Genomic DNA, 19345 nt, shown 5'->3' on the forward strand with positions numbered 1-19345 from the left:
GCCCTCTGCGAGAGAGAATCCAATGATCCTCTGAGAGAAATTCCTCCTCATGTCTATCTTAAACATACATTGCATAGCCATGAGTAAGGAGAAAGTTCAAATTTCTCCTTCTCCCCTCTGCCTCTAACCGAGTCCAATTGCAGCACCAAGTGATTCTAGCCTCTGTGCAATGAAGATGAGACAAGATTGGAGAGGTGCTGGAAAAGCACAGCAGGTCAGGCAGCATCCAAGGAGCAGGAAAATTGACATTTTGGGCAGGAGCCCTTCAGATAAGACCTCTAACAAGGGTCACTGCTCCCAGGTAGATTAACAGGAACACCTATTGTGCAAACAGCATTAACCTCAGCAGAAAGCAATGAGAAATCTTGTCACAGCTAGGGAGAGGCAGGGTTAAAAATCACACAACACCAGGTTATTGTCAACTCAAGCTTTTGGAGCGCTGCTCCTTCATCTATTCCACAATCACCTGATGAAGAAGCAGCGCTTCGAAAGCTAGTGCTTCCAATTAAACCTGTTGAACTATAACATGATGTTGTGTGATTTTTAACTTTGTACACTCCAGTCCAACACTGGCGTTTCCAAATCAGGGAGAGGCAATATCTTTTCAATGCAAAAGCCACCAGATGGCAGACTTTGCCTTAGTCGTGAATGAAATAAAAGCCAAGAAAGAAAATTTTAAAAAGCAACAATCTGCAGATAAAATGTCCCAAAGATTGGCCAGTTGCTAACTTACATATAGCAGGAATGGCTGTTGTCTTTAACTCTCTTTCCAAACTGAACGGGAAATGTTGCAAGTCACTGAGCACTGGCTCCAGCATGCCTCACTTTAACAGCAGTCAGACTTTGTATCTGAGGATACAATTGCAGCGGAATAATGCAGGATTTCGCCCGCCCTCTTGGGTGTAGGTGCGAGCTGAGAATGAACTTGGAAGCTCTCCCTCAGTGTCCACTCCAATATTTATCTCTCGGCCAACGTTAAGCAATATGTTCTGAAAAAGGCCCACTGAAGCCGAAAGATGAACTCTGCCTTCTCTGCACAGATGCTACCAGACCTGACCTGACGAGTTTCTCCAGCAATTCCTGTTTTTGATGTTGTTCAATCAGCAAGATTGCCTGGTTGATATTGCAATTGGGAGCTGAGCACAAATTGACTGCCATGTTTCCTACAATCACAAGTACACTTGGATATAGAAACTCCTGGGTGTCCTGAGTTTGTAAACAAGGTGGATGAATGCAAGGTTTTTTTTAAATCATGGAGCGCGTAAGAGGCCATTCTGGTCGCATGCCCGTACTAGCTTTTTTGTTCCATTGCTGTGTTCCCATACAGTTCTCTGATCAATTTGTATCTTTTCGAAGTTACAATGTAAGCAGTGTTTTTTCGACTCGTGTAGGGCTGAGCAAAGGAATGAGGCTGTGAATGATTGAGCAGGGATTATTAAGCAAATGAAGCGTTGTGCTGCCTGTGTGTGCGTGTGTGTGAGAGAGAGAGAGTCACTGGTGCTCATTGATATGCAGACACACCACTTCCGCTTAAACGCCATCCAGCAAGGATCTGAACTCACTCAGCAAACACACACACGGTGAAAGTGGAGCAAGCTGTAAGCGGACAGCCTGAGGTTTCTCCCTGTCGCCGGGGGTCTCGCTGACTGAAATGTGAACAAGGTTTACAGGCGGGAGGAGTCCCTGAAATTCACCAGGCGCCAGCATGGAAATGGACAACAGCTGGGAAGGGCTGGTAAGAGAGGCGTTTCACATCTCAACTTTCTCCTTGCAAAACAGAACAGTTTTCAACTGACTCTGCCTCTGGAAGTAGGCATTTGGGTTTGATGGATGTTGATCTCCCAGAGAGAGCGTGATGATGATCGCCTCTTGACTCTCATTGTGGTCCCTGTGTGGTCAAACCCAACCTTTAGTGTAAATCTGTCATCCTGCCTAAGTATATATTCTTTTATTTATTCATTAAGAATCCGCAATAGTGAGAGAAGCAGATGTGGGATTCGAATTTCGAACTGACTGCGTGTACAAGTGGTTGAGGCAGCTCTGAGGGGGTGTTGCACTGTCTGGATTGAGTTTGCTGGCGAGCCCTGTGTTCCTGGGGCTGGCAGGAATAACTGCTGGAAATCTCTGCGTGGATGAGGACTGTCGGGTTGAACCCGGGAGAGGGGTGATGAGGAACCTTCCCTCTGCCTTTATTCAGAGCAATCTCTTCACCAGTAAAATCGTGCCAAAGTTGTTTTATTAAAAATGACGGCGTTGTTCGCTTTTTATTTAATTTCGCCCACGTTGTGGCTGCTGTGCTCCACCCCTGGATCCACAGAAGGGTGATATTGCCGGGGGCGGGGGGGGGGGGGGATGGAGGGAAGAGGGCACAGGGCACATGCTCCTCTCCCCAAAGGCCCAGCAGCTTTCCCTCAGTCAGGATCCCACCCCACTCCGTGACAGCATAGGTCAGGGATAGTGTGCCAACACCAATGCGGTTGGATTCTACCCAGTGTGAGGCCAGTCTCTTTCTGAGGGGATGCAAGTGGAAGATGGGGAGCAGGGGCTGGGTTGATTTCGTGTCACTGGGTGAAGATACCAGCCAGAAGTAGGCCATTCAGCCCTTCAAGCCTGCTCCACCATTCGATATGATCATTAAGTTCTAGCCCGTCCCTCAGAACCTTTTGTATCTTTAATGGGAATCTTTCTACCTCCACTTAATAACATTCAAGGGCTCTGCTCCCAACACCTTTTCAGGAAGAGTGTACCACAATCCTGTAAGGTATAGGAGTAGAAATAGGCCATTCACCCCATCAAGTCTGTCCCATCATTCGATCGTGTTTGTCAGCCCATTCTCCTGCTTCCTCCCTGTAGCCTTCGATCCCCTTGCTAATCAAGAAGCTATCCGTCTCTGTCTTTAAAATACTCAAACACTTGGCCTCCACAACCTTTTGCAGAAATGAGTTCCACTGCTTCACCCCCACCTCTGGCTGAAGAAATTCCTCCTCGTCTCCAATCGATAGGGTCATCCCTTCACTCTGAAGTTGTGCCCTTGGGTCCCAGTCTCTTCTGCTAGTGGAAACATCTTCTGCATGTCCACTCTGTCCAGGCCTCATTATATCCTGAAAGTCTTTCATCAGATTCCTCCCCCATCCATCCATCCATCTAAACTCCGAGTATAGACCCGGTGTCCTCAACTGATCCTCATGTGACAAACCCTTCATCCCTGGATGATTCTTGTAAACCCCCCTCTGAACCCCTTCCAAAATATATCTTCCCTTAGATAAAGAGTCCAAAACTGCTCGCAGTATTTCAAATGTGGTCTGACCAGAGCTTTATACATCCTCATCAGTACATCTCTGCTCTGGGATTCTAACCTTCTTGAAAGGAATGCTAAGATTGCATTTGCCTTCCTACTTGCCAACTGAACCTGCATGTTAATGTGAAGAGAATCCTGAACTAGGACTCCTAAGCCCCTTTGAGCTTCAGATCTCTGAAGCCTTTCTTGTCTAGAAAATAGTCTACACCTCTACTCTTCCTACCAAGGTGCATAGCCTCACAATGCTCACATTATATTCCATCTGCCACTTCTTTACCAACTTTCTGATCCTGTCAAAGTCCTACTGCAGCCTCCCGGCTTCCTCAGTATTGCCTGACCTCCACTATCTTTGTGTCATCTGTAAACTTAGCATCAATGCCCTTAGTTCTTTCATCTGGATTGTTAATGTGTGACATGAATAATTGTGGTCCCAGCTCTGACCTTTGTGGAATTTCACTTCTAAATGACTGCTATCCTGAAAAAGACCCCTTTATCTCTACTCTCTGCCAGTCAGCCAATCCTCTATCCATGCTACTACCTTTCTCTTAGCACCATGGGCTGTTATTTTATTTAGCTGTCTCCTGTGCAGCACCTTATCAAAGACCTTCTGGAAACCCAAACAGATCATACCCACTGGGTCTCCTTTCCTGATGAAGGGCTAATGTCCAAAACGTTGATTCTCCTGCTCCTCGGATGCTGTCTGACCTGCTGTGCTTTTCCAGCTCCACACTCTCAACTCTGACCTCCAGCATCTGCAGTCCTCACTTTCTCCTGGGTCTGCTTTGTCTAACTTGCTTGTTATTTCCTGAAAGAACTCTTAACACATTTGTCGGGCATGATCTCTTAACGATGCCATGCTGATTCAGCCCTATTTGACCATGCACTTCCAACCACTCTGCAATCTCATTTTTAATAATGGGCTCTAAACTTTACAGACTCTCAGCTCTGTGAGAGAACACAAGTTATCTCATCTGTTTTCAATAGGTGACCCCTGATTTTAAAACAGAAAGCAGGAACAGATTATCCTTCCATTACTGAAAATATCCTCTCCACATCCCCCTGGTGACACCCTCAGGATGTTGTATATTTGAATCAAGTCACCACTTCTAAGTCCCAGTGAATACAACTCTAGCCTGTCCAACCTTTCCCTTAGAGACAACCTGTTAATTTCCGCTGTTAGTCTGGAAAACTGCCTTCAATACATTTACTTGAAGAAGGTGCCCAATACTGTTCACAGTACTCCAGATGTGGTTGCATCTGTGCCCTGTATAGCTTAAGCATAATATCCCTAGTTCAGTAATTAATTTGCCTTGTAATAAATTATAACATTCTAGTAGCTTCCCCGATTACTTGCTGTACCTGTATACTTACCTATTTAAAGGTCGGTGCTGGAATAGACACAGAGAATGTTGAAGAATCCCAGCAGGTCCAGCAGTGTCTGTGGAGACAGGGAAACAGAATTAAGATTACAAAGATGTCATTTTGGACTCGAGCATTAACTCTAAGTTTCTCCAGCATTCTCTGCATGCTAACCATTTTGCGATTCATGCACTAGGGTGCCTAGGTCACTCTGCGTCTCAGCACTCTGCAAATTTTCATTATTTGGAGAAAACAAATTGCTATTGTAGTCATTCCTGCCAAAATCAAAAATATCAACCTTCTCACATTGTATTCGATTTGCTACATAATTGTCCACTCACTTAGGTGAGCAGGGAAGAGGGTGCTGAATGGGTGGGACAGAGGCTTAGCATCTCTGGGAACTGAAACCTAATCTCAGGATATGGCTGCAAACCAGGAGAGCATTCAATAAGACTGCATTTATTACATACATTTGTACATTTTGCGATATGAATATTGGAGGGGGAGGGGGCAATAGTTACAATGGTTGCCAACGTTAATCCATTTGAGTCTCTTTCTATCTCACTTGGTATATGAAGGCAGTATTGGGTGTTCTTGTGGTGCAATGATAGTGCCCCTACCTCTAAGCCAGGTGGCCCAGGTTTAAGTCCCACCTGCTGCAGAGGTGTGTGATTGCATCTCTGACCAGGTTAGTTAGGAAATATCTGTGAAGGCAGTGTATCAAGCAAAGGGACTGATAAGGCACCATGATGTCAGATGGTGTATTGGGAAGAGTGCCAATCTGAGTTGGCAGCCCCATCACTGTGTGATGAATCTATTTAAAGACAAACATGGGGAGTAGGGTAGTGCCATGGCTCAGTGGTTAGCACTGCACTCTCACATGGCTAGGGGCAAAGGCTTTATACTGCCTTCAGGTGACAATGTGGAGTTTGCACATTCTCCCTGTGGCTGAGTGGGTTTGCCCCCGGTTCCTCCCACAGTCCAAAGCTGTGCAGTTCAGGTGGATTGACTATGCTAATTTGCCAGTTGTGTCCAGGCATGTGCAGGCTAGGTGGATTAGCCATGGGAAATACAGGGTCACAGGGAGAGGGTAGGGGGATGGCTTTGGGTGAGATGCTCTTCAGAGGGGCAGTGTGGACACAATGGACCAAATGACCCACTTCCAAACTGTAGGGATTCTATGATTCTCTACACTGTATGGGTACCAGTTCTCCACAGAAACAGTGCGAACAGTTAGATGAGTATCACTGTGAACCCTTCTCTACAATAAGGCTGACACTAGTTTAAAGCCCCTTCCATAAAGAATTGCATTTTCATAGTGCCTTTCATGACATCGTGATGCCACCAAGCACTCTATCTTGGTTTATGTAATTATGGGGAATAGCCACTGTTGTGTAAAGATCACCGCAGGAGGTTTTCACACAAGTATGATAACAAGCAGATTTCTTAAAAATGAAATTGTTTGAAGGATAAATAAGCAGCACACCATGAAGATCACTCCTGCTGGTCTCCAAATAAATGAGGTTGTGGAATCTTTCATATTTACCTGAGAGGACAGATAGGCAATGTCTGTCTCATGTGTGCTGGAATGTCTGACTGGATCAGGCTGGTCAGGACCACAAATTGGGTGGTGGGATGTGAAGCAGCAATGGACACTGTGAAACTTTGACAGTGTTAGAGCAACTGGAGCCCCTGCTCTAACAGGGCCCTGAGCTTGGAGTCCCCATGAAGGGCTCACAACAATCTTCAATCACCCAAATGGGGTCAAAGTGGGAAAGTTCACCAAAGATTCAGAGAGCACCTTCGAAACTCAAACATAAGCATCTCGAAGGACTGGGGCAGCCGATACATGGGATCACCGTCACCTGCAGGTTCTCCTCCAAGCCACTCACCATCCTGACTTGGAAATATATCACCATTCCTTCACTGTCACTGGGTCAAAATCCTGGAATTCCCTCTCCTCACAACATTGTGGGTTAACCCACAGCAGGACTACAGCAGTTCAGGAAGGCAGTTCAATCCCACCTTCTCAAGGGCAAATAGGGGCAGCAAATAAATGCTGGCCCAGCCAGTGACACCGACATTTCACAATGAATAAAAAATCTTTGGTCTAGATAATTTGTCAACATCTCTGGAGTGAGACTTGAGCTCCGGACTTCGTGACTCAGGAGAAGAGCTGCCACTAAGTCACAAAATTGTTGTACATTGTGAAGGAGCAGTTGGGATGGATGTTTATATTTTCTGGTCTTTTTGATTATTTAATTGCCTGGACCCCGTCATAATACTAAATGTGACATTGAGGTCAGGAAGTGGTTAACATGATGAGACTGAATCATACTGCCAGCATCTTGTGTCACTCGTATGGCTTATGGAGATAGGGAAATGTGGCCTTATCATCATTTTACAAGGGATTAGTGTGTACAGGGGACTCAGTGCTAGTAAGCAGCAGTGGGGGAGAGTCGGGGGAGCATTACTTTATCGTTTGCTACAGGCAGCGCTCTGAGAAGGTCAGTGGAGTGGGAACAAAATGCCTCCTATGTTAGATGTCTGGGTGTTACATATGCTGCTGATGTGGTAACTGCTTTTACAAGGCCCTGCTACATTGCAGGCTGCCCTACCTGAAAGTTAATGATGTCATGTTCCCAGAGGCTTCATCATGTGACCTCCATCCACTCAGTTTGACACCCTCCCATCCCATGCCAATTGGCTCCCAGACAGTCTCTTCACCACCCGCCTGGATGTTTCCTTTTGATCCATTCACAGGGTGTGGGCATCATTCACTGCCCATTGCCTGTTGAGGTTGAGAAAGTTTGGCCTCGGGACAGCTACAATCGTGACATTTCCATAGCCACTTGATACAGCTGATTGATGTATCAAACCATTCCATAGAAAGCATCCTGGATGCATCAGAGTGAGGTACGGCAACTGCTCTTTCCAAGATCACAAGGAACTACAGCGAGTTGTGAACATAACCCAGTCCATCGCACAAACCAGCCGTCCATCCATTGACTCCAACTGTACTTCCTGCTGCCTTGGGAAAACAACAATATAACCAAAGACCCCTCCCATCCAGGATAAACTCTCTTCCATGGGGCAGAAGATTCAAAAGCTTGAATACATGTATGAACACCTTCAAGAACAGCTTCTTCCCCAATGTTATCAGACTTTTGTATGGACCTCTCCAACATTAATTTTGATCTCTCTCTTGGCATCTTCTCTACAGCTGTAACACTGTATGACATAGAACAGTAAAGCACAGGCCCTTTGGCCCTCGATGTTTTGCCAACCTTTTATCCTACTCTAAGATCAAACTAACCTACATACCCTTCATTTTGCTATCATCCATGTGCCTATCCAAGAGTCGTTTAAATGTCCTTAATGTATCTGATTCTACTATCACTGCTGGGGGTACATTCCACACACCTACCACTCTGTGTAAAGAACCGACCTCTGACATCTCCCCTAAACCTTCCTCCAATCACCTTAAAATTATGCCCCCTCATGATAGCCATTTCCGCCCTGGGAAGAAGTATCTGGCTATCCACTCTATCATCATCTTGTACACCTCTATCAAGTCACCTCTCATCCTTCTTCACTCCAGTGAGAAAAGCCCTAGCTTTTTCAACCTTTCTTCACAAGACATGCCCTCCAGTCCAGGCAGTATCCTGATAAATCTCCTCTGCACCCTCTCTAAAGCTTCCACATCCTTCCTATAATGGAACGACCAGATCTGAACACAATATTCTCAAGTATGGTCTAACCAGGGCATTACAAAGCTGCAGCATAACCTTGCGGCTCTTAAACTCAATCCCTCTCCTCATGAAAGCCACACACCATATGCCTTCTTAACAATGCTATCAGCTTGGGTGGCAATTTTGAGGGATCTATGGACGTGGACCCCAATATCCCTCTGTTCCTCCACACTGCCAAGAATCCTGCCTTTAACCCTGTAATGTGCATTTTCAGCCTTCCAAAATGAATCACGTACACTTATCCAGATTGAACTCTTTCATACCTCCTTCTTGCTCTCCTAAGTCCATCCTTCAGCTCCCGCCTGGCTACCTTGTAACCATCTCGGGCCCTGTCTGATCCTTGCCTCCTCATTTTAAGTAAATTTCCTTCTTCCTCTTGACTGGATGTTCCACATCCCTAGTCACCCAAGATTCCTTCACCCTACTATCCATTCCTTGCCTCAGTGGGACAAACCTATCCAGCACTCGCAGCAGTACTCCCTGTACAACCTCCACATTTCAATTGTGCATTTCCCTGAGAATATCTGCTCCCAATTTATGTTCCACAATTCCTGTGTAATAGCATTGTAATTTCCCCTCCCCCAATCCCCAATTTCCCATACCATCTGCTCCTATCCCTCTCATGACTATAGTAAAGGTCAGGGAGTTGTGATCACTATCGCCAAAATGCTCTCCCACCGAGAGATCTGACACCTGGCTTGGTTCATTGCCAAGCACCAAATCCAATATGGCCACCTTTCTAGTCACCTTTCTGTACTCTGCACTCTGTGCCATACGAAGTGCTTCAGGGTAGCAGAAAAATCTGCCTGTGTAGCATGCAAAACAATATTTTTCACTGCATCTGGGTACATTGGCAGCAATAAATCAGAGGTTGTTAAGAGTCAACCACATTATTGTGGGTCTGGAGTCACTTGCAGGCAAGACTAACATTCTATTCCAGATTTGATTGTTAATTAAAGTTAGCCTCCCAGCTCCTAAAATGAGATTGGAACTTTTGTTTCTAGGGCATCAGACAAGGAACATTCCATTTCATGACAGCCCTATATTCTATCCTCAATAATTTATTATAATCATTTGTTTGAATAACACATTTTCTTGCCAATGAATTGCCTGTGTCCGTGGTTGCTTACAGCAGTGTCGTAGAGATTTCAGCCCAGATAGTCAGCTTGGCATCACCGATGGAAGCTGGGCACTGGGGCCTTATGGAATCCCCTTCGTACCGGATTCCGAGGGAATTCCCAAGGAAATTGAATGTTCCGCTTGGCAATTCCCCAATGCCTGGAAGCCTCCGAAAGTATCCGTTTAAATTAGAATTTGGAAATTTCCGCTTTAATTAAGTAAATGGTTACTCAGGAAAAGTTCAGGGGTTACCCGTGGAAATGCAGGGTTACAGTAATGGGGGGGTGGGTCTGGGTGGGAAGCTGTTCAGTGTGGACCTATTGGGCCAAGTGGCCTGTTTTCATACTGTAGGGATACTATGATACTACTATGACTATGACTAAATACATAGTCTGACTCCTGAGAGCTCTCACACATGCACTTACACAGACGCACCTACACACACACACACACACCCCTTCTCCAGATTCTGATGCCCCTTCCCCATGACTTGACACCCAACCACCTAACCTGACAAATACCCTCTTCACTTGGAAACCGACACAAACAGCTTCCCAATCTGTGACTCAAACTGAGTGATTGCTACCCCTCAGCAAATCCAACCCTTCATATCTGGAATGAAGTGAATGTCATTTTGCTTCCTTGATACCGTATCCTTCAAGGTATGTTCTGATCATGGACGGTGCCAGGACTCCTGCCTCTGTCCGCAGCTATACTGTATTGCCCTTGTTCAGTAATAAAAACTGCATGAGGGTTTTCTTGTGAAAGACTGTAATGTTATTGTGCAATCTAAAAGAATTTGTCATGCACAATGACATTTCAAAGTGGACTTTGGTGCCCATCACCTCTTGCAACCCACAAAACTATGGAGGCCATATTGCCAAGATGGAATCTGTAAGGTGTGAGGTTATTCAGAGGCTCTGTCTGTGTGTCTGTCCAGGTAGCTGTAAAGGATGCTGTGGTTTTTGAAGAAAGTCAGGGAATTATTCCAGTGCCCATTCACCAATATTCAAGCCCTCACAACGATCAAATAAAACATAGATTTAGAAATTATTCAGCTTGTTGCTCTTGGTGCAATTTGGCTGGAAGGAAATTGCCTGTTTTTTTTTGTCAGCACTACCTACCATCTTTGTATAGAGGACAACAAGAGGAGTTTGACATTACTGGCTCGTGTGAACTTGCCCCAATTCTTGGACAGGGTTCAGCATGGGCTGACTGGAGATTTCAATGCAGTCTGCACTTCTTAAGTCATTCACTGCCTTTAGATTAGCAAGCTTGTGGTACTGCATAAATATGAAGTATTTTTATTTGATCTGTCTGGCACTGGGTGGATTTAAATCAATGCCGTTCTGTGTGTTGTTATTTATCTGTTACTGCTGTCTTTAATTCATCGAATCATTTAGCACAGGAAAAGCACATTTGCGCTCGGCCTTTGTAATTCTTCTATAGGATTGCAGATTTGTTTTACACCTTCCAAGGATATATCCAACTCTTTCTTGTTTTGAAAGCTAATGATTACAAATGTTTTTGCTCCTATCTCCAGCTAATTCTTTTGCTAATTATCTTGAGTCTATGTTCTCTGACCAGTGGAAACAGTGTTTTTTTTTTCTTGTTTAGTCTTATCAAAACCTCCTAATATTTTTTAAACATTCTATTAAATCCAAGTTTTGGGAGAAGATTTGTAGCTCGGGTGCTCATTGTTGTGGTTCTGTTCGCCGAGCTGGGAATTTGTGTTGCAGGCGTTTCGTCCCCTGTCTAGGTGACCTCCTCAGTGCTTGGGAGCCTCCTGTGAAGCGCTTCTGTGATGTTTCCTCCGGCATTTGTAGTGGTTTGAATCTGCCACTTCCGGTTGTCAGTTCCAGCTGTCCGCTGCAGTGGTCGGTATATTGGGTCCAGGTCGATGTGCTTATTGATTGAATCTGTGGACTAGCCACACTACCATACATTAAGAGCATTTCTGAACTGACAGCCAGAGTACTGCGACCACTAGGACTCCTAACAGCACACAAACCAACAGCCACGCTCGGACAACAACTCACCAGAACGAAGGACCCAATACCCAGCATGAGCAAAACCAATGTAGTGTACAAAATCCCATGCAAGGACTGCACAAAACACTACATCGGACAAACAGGAAGACAGCTAATGGTCCGCATCCATGAACACCAACTAGCCACGAAACGACACGACCAGCTATCCTTAGTAGCCACACACACAGATGACAAGCAACATGAATTTGACTGGGACAACACTACTATTATAGGACAAGCCAAACAGAGAACAGCCAGGGAATTCCTAGAGGCATGGCACTTATCCACAGATTCAATCAATAAGCACATCGATCTGGACCTAATATACCGGCCACTGGAGCGGACAGCTGGAACTGACAACCGGAAGCGGCAGAGACAAACCGCTACAAATGCCGGAGGAGACATCACAGAAGCACTTCACAGGAGATTCCCAAGCACTGAGGATGTCACCCAGACAGGGGACGAAACGTCTGCAACATAAATTCCCAGCTCGGCGAACAGAACCACAACATTCTATTAAATCTTCCCTAACCTTCTTCGCTCTATAAAAACAATTCCAAATTCTCTAATCTCACCATGTAACTGAAACCTCTCCCCACTTTGCCGTTCCTTTTTAATTGCTTTCCTTGCAGTTACAAAAGGAAACAGATGGTTCTGAGTGGCTTCAGAGAGAATAAGCTCTCTGCATCAAGGTGATTCTCTGGGGTTTATATACTATACACTACTCTGACTCTAAACACACCCTACCTGATTGTAAAAGCCAAGAACATGTCTTCATCTTTCTTTCCCTGACTTGTTGAGACCTGGATTTTACAGTTTTTGTTTGAAGTAAGGTGGAACCCAGTCTGCTTTCTGTTTAAATAAAAGATTTTGCTTTTCCCATTATCATTTTAATTTTGTGTTTGCAACGAAAGCAGGCCTATACTAGATTGGGAACTGAAGGGAGTCTGTTTGTCATGTGTGATGTAGTCTATCAGCTGTGCTAATGCTGGAACTCTCTTCCTGTGCTGGAGCAGGGCTTTGCTGGAAAATAATATTGTTCCCACAGGAAGTGATGGAAAATCCAGTGTTTTCCATTCCCTTTTCTTTGTGAGTTGTCGTGGGCGGTTTGCAGAGGGAGAGGAGTGGTAGTGATCAGCAGTTGTGAGATTTGACATGTTCATTCCTGTGCTGTTCTCATCTTCACCTGGGCTGTTACAAATCCATCAGGCATGTTCATTCTGGTCTCTAGCGAAACATCTTTTGGCCACTCTCATTTACACTCTGTACCGGATGGACACTTGCTGATGTAACCCAGTGAAGTGTCTTTACCACCCAGTGCCAGCCCCCACCACTGTTGGTATTGAGTCTGGCACCATCGAACTCACTCAGATAACCTGGCACTCCTGTTGAGGCAGAGAGCTGGCGTTACATTGGGTGAACCAACTCTAACCAGAAAGCAGGGATACAGTGGCCATTTACGTTATCGTGTGGGTTCTGGAATGGTTCTGCAATTGTTGCTGTTGCCTCCTGTCAGAGGGCCATAGGGTGGAGGTTCCACTCCGGAGACGTGAGTGACACTGAGGGTGTGTGGGATTGTCATAGACACTGTTTAACCAATGGAATGTCAAACCACAACCCCATCTGCCTCCCTCTGGTGGATGTTTAGGGTCCTACAGTGGGATAGCAGAGTTAACAAACATTCTAAGAACTAAGAATAGGTAGGTGTTGGCACTTCAGCCTATCAAGCCTGCTCCACTATTTAATACAATCATGGCTGATCTCATCTTGGCTTCAAGTCCACTTTCCTATCCACTCCCCATAACCCTTTAACCATTTCTGAATTAAAAATCCCCTCCTTGCACTATCTCAGGTCCACCTCTCTCTGTGGAGGTGAATTCATGACACATTTGAAAGATGCAATTCCTCCTCACTTCTCTTTGTAACCTGCTGCTCCTTCGCTGAGGATGAGCCTTCGAACTGAGAGGGATTATCTGATCTGTCTCTGTTCATGGGATCCCACGTATGAATCTGCTGCTAGATTAAAGGCGCTTTATTGATTGCAAAATGTTTGGGAAGATTGAGGACTTGAAAGCCATTATATAATCTCTCCCCTTTCTCCTTGTAACCCGAGTGACTGAGTTATTTGTTCCCATCTCGCACGATGATTACAATCAAATGATTGTGCAGGGTTACAGGCAAAGATGGGATTGGCCCAAAGTTAAAATGTTCAGAGAGCTGGTGCACAATGAGCTGAATGAAATCCTAACACTTCTGTCGTTCTGTGATCCCATTGGCATTCACTGTGGCTCTTTCACAATTGTTGTCTTATGTGTAGACCTTGCCCAGATTGAGGAGAGGGTGCAGCAATGGTAATGTCTACTGGCAGCTTTAAATGTCTTTAAGCTGTGCGCTTGTGCAGTGACTGTGGCTGACATCGAATTAGTGACTTGGTTTGTGCATTTGCTGGTGTTAGCTGCTTGTGTCCGAGTAATTAACAGAGGGCCCAGTTACATGTCAGAGTTCAGGTGAATGTTGAAGATGTGGCCGTTTAGAAAGAGCAGCAAGTTCTCCTCGTGCCCGGTCCTCTCTGAACCAGCATAACAACAGAATCATGCAATACCAGGAGAGGCTATTGGGCCCACAGATTCCGTGCTAGCTTTTCGGAAGTGCCATTCAATTCGTTCTGTTTGCTTTTCTCTTCCCCAGTGACCCTACAGTTTTTTCTGTTTTAAGTATTTGTCCATTTCCCTTTTAAAATCTGCTTCTAACCTTCACCTAATATTAAAAACCTCCTCTCCTACACTTTTGCAAATTATAGAGTCATAGAGATGTACAGCATGGAAACAGACCCTTCAGTCCAACTCATCCATGTCGACCAGATACCCCAACCAAATTAGATGTGATATGTCCTCTGATTCCTGACCCTCCCAAAAATGGAATCAGTTTTGTCTCTTAACAAAACTGCTCACAATTGGGACATTTTGATTAAATTTCACATTTTATTGTATTGTTGCCTCATGCTGCTTAAAAAGTTAGTGTGCTGAGGTAAGTAACAATTTATTTTAGAAGCATCTCACTTTGGCTTTATCTTGCTACAAGGCTGCAAGAGATCATGTGACATTACATCACTTCTTGTGATGTATTTTGCCTCATTAATATGTGTCAGAAATCAGTCAGATTACCTTATATTACACCCTCAACTTCCTTACTTGGAGGAGGAGCTTCTTTCCACTTGAGAAAAGCCTCTCGTTCCTGGTATCATTTTAGGAGGTTTCCTCTGCATCATCTCAATTTAAGGTATTTAATAATTAAAGTTGCTGTCATTTGAATATTGCTGAATGAAATACTTCGACCAGTGCTCTGTGGAGCCAGGAACCTGGGTTTGACTCTAGCCTCTGGTGATTGTCTGTGTGAAGTTTGTATGTTCTCTCCATGTCTGTGTGGGTTTCCTCCCACAGTCCAAAGATGTGAAGGTTGGATGGGTTGGCCGTGCTAAATTGTCCATCGTGTACAGGGATGTGCAGGCTAGGTGGGTTAGCCATGGGCAGGGTTACAGGGATAGGGTAGGGGAGTGAGTGGGTATGGGCGGGATGCTGTTTGGAGGGTTGGTGTGAACTCAATGGGCTGAATGGCCTGCTTCCAAATGTAGGGATTCTATGATTCTAAGAAAGCACTTTACAAACCAGCCTGTTTCAAATGAGGAATTTCTTGACAACTGGGTAAGTAGTTTCTCATCAGCCTGTTCAGGAATATTACTAGACATCTGAAGCAAGTAGGTCTTGAACACCCTGGTCCAGAGGTAGGGACATTACCCCTGCACCATAAGAGCCCTTTGACAGCAACGTAGCATTGGAGTAACATTGGGGAAACTGTCCTCAATTGAAGGAGTTTTGTCAACTGGTAAACTGAGTTCTGGTGAAATGAACATTCAATGCTAAAATTGCATACCTCCTTTGACTGGTTAAAACTGTGTCCATTTCAGCTCAAAGTTAAGCTGCACAAAGGTGTTGCTATAATTGGTGTCAGTGTCGTATGTGATGGGAGCAGGGTTCTGGAATTAGCTCGACTGTCTCTCACAGAATTGAATCCTTTAGCCTGACTTGAGCAAGACTGTTAAAGTGAGAGCAAGGTACTCTGAACAGTAAGAAGTTTGTAATATTTCCAGGTGTGCAGCATTTCCTGATGTAATTTACTTTGGCTCTATTCATTGAGAGTGTTAGTGAGCGGTATCATAGACACTCACATCAACAGCAGCGTGTTTTAGCAACCAAAGTACCTCATTGAGTCAGGTCATGTATCGGAACTCTATTGTCAGCCTTGATACTGTGACCCTTCACCTTGGCTAGCAATTCTCTATTTTGAAAATTCCATTTCTTCTTTCCCCCTGTTCTCAACTACGTTTTAAAGGCGAGACTTCAAGTTGACCTACGTTGTTTGCTGACCACCCCTGTCTAATCTGGTTCTAATATTGGGGACTTCCCCACCCGATGGAATAGCCTTTATATTTGCAATTCCTTTCAGTTGTCCGTAGAATTCTATTACATTCTGTTTCTCGTTAAGACGCTTATTGAGTTATTTTCTCTCTGGAATCTTCCTTTTCCAGTTTCCCCGTTTCCCCCATCCAATGTGTCTTTTAGAGTCGGGAATGGGTGGGGTTCAGATTTTCAGGGAAAACTGCTTCCTCTTCATCTTGGAGACAGAGCCAGGGTTGATGACCACAGAACAGGGTAACCTTTGTTGCGCGCTTGTCATGTTGTGAGTGGAATCAGGAACTCAGCAGAGTCAGGAGTCGGAAATCCATTATTCTTTACTGCTATGTCTCAACATTCCTTTTTAAGAAAATGTTGTTCTGGGGTTGGCGCATTATTTGCAAGGCCTAACTTTATTATCAATCTAGATTTGCATTTGAGGAACTTGGCTAGGACTTCATCTTGAACCACTGCAGCCTGGTTAGAACAAAAAACAAAGAAAATTACAGCACAGGGACAGGCCCTTCAGCCCTCCAAACTTGTGCCAATCCAGATGCTCTATCTAAACCTGTAACCTGTTTCCCAAGGATCTGTATCACTTTGCTCCCTGCCCGTGTATCTGTCCAAATACATCTTAAATGACACTATTATGCCCGCCAATACCACCTCCGCTGGCAACATGTTCCAGGCACCCATCATCCTCTACGTAAAGAACTTCCCACGCATATCTCCCTTAAACTACTTCTCCCCTCTCGCCTTGAACTTGTGACCCCTAGTAATTGAGTCCCAACTCTGGGGGAAAAAAAGCTTCTTGCTATCCACCCTGTCTATACCTCTCATGATTTTTGTAGACCTCAATCAGGTCCCCACTCAACCTCCGTCTTTCCAATGAAAATAATTCTAATCGACTCAACCTGTCTTCATAGATAGCACCCTCCATACCAGGCAACATCCTGGTGAACCTCCTCTGCACCCTCTCCAAAGCATCCACAACTTTTGGTAATGTGGCGACCAGAACTGTATGTAGTATTCCAAATGTGGCTGAATCCAAGTCCTTTATAATTGTAACATGATCTGCCAACTCTAATACACAACATCCCATCCAATACAGAAAGCATGCCGTATGCCCTATTGACCACTCTATCGAGCTGCGTTACCACCTTCAGGGAACAATGGACCTGAACACCCAGATCTCTCTGTACATCAATTTTTCCAGGGCTTTTCCATTTACTGTATAGTTTGCTCTTGAATTGGATCTTCCAAATGCATCTCCTTGCATTTGTCCGGATTGAACTCCATCTGCCATTTCTCTGCCCAATTCTCCAATCTACGTATATTCTGCTGTATTCTCTGACAGTTCCCTTCATTACCTGCTTAGCAATGGTCCCAGCACGGATCCCTGTGGAACACCACTGGTCACAGTTCTCCATTTTGAGAAACACCCTTTCACGACTACTCTCTGTCTCGTGTTGCCCATCTAGCTAGTATACCCTGGACCCCATGCAAATTCACTTTCTCCATCAGCCTACTATGGGGAACATTATCAAACACCTTACTGAAGTCTATATATGACATCTACAGCCCTTCTGTCATCAATCAACTTTGTCACTTCCTCAAATAATTGTATTAAGTTGGTAAGACATGATCTTCCCTGCACAAAACCATGCTGCCCATCACTGTTATGCCCATTTACTTCCAAGTGTAAATAGATCCTATTCCTCAGTATCTTCTCCAGCAGCTTCCCTACCTGGATTATAATTACCTGGATTATCCTTGGTCCCCACTTAAACAAGGGGACAACATTAGCAATTCTCCAGTCCTCTGGGACCTCACCTGTATTCAAGGACGCTGCAAAGATATCTGTTAAGCTCCAGCTATTTCCTTTCTCACTTCCCTCAGTAACCTGGGATAGATCCCATCTGGACCTGGGGATTTGTCCACCTTAATGCCTTTTAGAATACCCAACACCACCTCCCTCCTTATGCCAACTTGACCAAGAGTAATCAAACATCTATCCCTACTCAACCTGTCTTCATAGATAGTGCCCTCCATACCAGGCAACATCCTGGGGTACCTTGTCTGCACACTCTCCAAAGCATCCACATCCTTTTGGTAATGTCCTGTCCCTTTCATTGGTGAGTACTCACTCATTTTCTCTAGCTCCACACATAACTTTCCTCCTTTGTCCATATCTATCCTGTTTCTGCTGGAGCAAGACTGCACGGGAACGTTACCCCAGGCTTTCTTTAGTTATCCTCTTGCTCCTTAGATATGAATAAAAGGCTTTGGGATTTTCCTTAACCCTGTTTGCTAAAGATATTCCATGATCCTTTTTAGCCCTTTTAATTCCTTGTTTCAGATTGATCTTTCCCGATATTCTTTCAAGGTTTCATTGGTGCAAGGATCTCCCAGAATGTGTTCAAAAGGGAGATATAGGATGTTGATCCACCGACAGTGAAGGAGCAATGCTGTATATTTCCAAGTTAGGTTAGCATGTGGCTTGAAAGGGATCGTAAGCCTGTGGTGTTCCCTTGAGCCTGCTGTCCTTGTCCTGGGTGGTGGAGGTTGCAGATGTGGAGGGAGCCTTGCCAAGTTGCTGCAATGGTAGAGTAAGTGTGTGTTTGCAGTGCCAATCAAGTGGGCCACTTTGCCCTCAGATGGTGTTGCACTTCTTGAATGCCCTTGCAACAAGATTAGGCTCAGTGTGGGTGCACCATGGCTATTATTACACAAGTATTCAAATTTGCAGGAGAAAGACATCTATTGAGTACTGAGTAAAGGCGAATGCCTTAGCATGACATTATGCTAAGCAGGAACAGCCATCTTTGATTATGGCCTGGGTTGAGTTGAAGGATTGCCACTGAGGATCTTAATGCTAAGCACACGATCCATTCCTTTAATGAAAAGGGTGCCAAATTGCTACTTCAGCTCACTAACAAGTGACTGTGGCTGGAAAGGGCACATTTGAGGATGTCACGATAGACCTCGACTTGGAGATGGTCTGTGGTAAAATTGCAGATGAAGAGGAACAACATTTTTTTTTCTCATCCACTCACAGGATGAGAGTGCCAGCATTTATTGCCCATCCCAAATAGCCCAGAGGGCAGTTAAGAGTCAACCACGTTGCCTTGGGTCTGAAGTCACATGTAGGCCAGACCCGGTGAGGATGGCAGTTTCCTTCCCTAAAGGATTTTGGTTAACCAAATGGCTTTTCAAACAATCATTAGACTCTTTTAATTCCACATATTTATAGGTTTCAAATTCCATCATCGTCTGTGATGGGATTTGAAACCAGGTCACCAGGGCAGTACCCGAGTCTCTGGATTAACAGGTCAC

At 44.8% G+C, this 19345-nt stretch overlaps 1 protein-coding gene across 1 annotated transcript in view; it reads left to right on the forward strand.

The window, feature by feature from the left end:
- The first annotated feature begins 1511 nt into the window (after positions 1 to 1511).
- Positions 1512 to 19345, forward strand: part of LOC140467208 (DENN domain-containing protein 2C-like) — a 122344-nt gene continuing 104510 nt past the window's right edge. Inside the window, exon 1 of the mRNA XM_072563418.1 lies at positions 1512 to 1735. The gene's annotated coding sequence lies outside the window, so the exon portion shown is untranslated. The remainder of the gene's footprint in view (positions 1736 to 19345) is intronic.

This window comes from Chiloscyllium punctatum, chromosome 45 (assembly GCF_047496795.1).
Source record: "Chiloscyllium punctatum isolate Juve2018m chromosome 45, sChiPun1.3, whole genome shotgun sequence".
NCBI classification, from domain to species: Eukaryota; Metazoa; Chordata; class Chondrichthyes; order Orectolobiformes; family Hemiscylliidae; genus Chiloscyllium; species Chiloscyllium punctatum.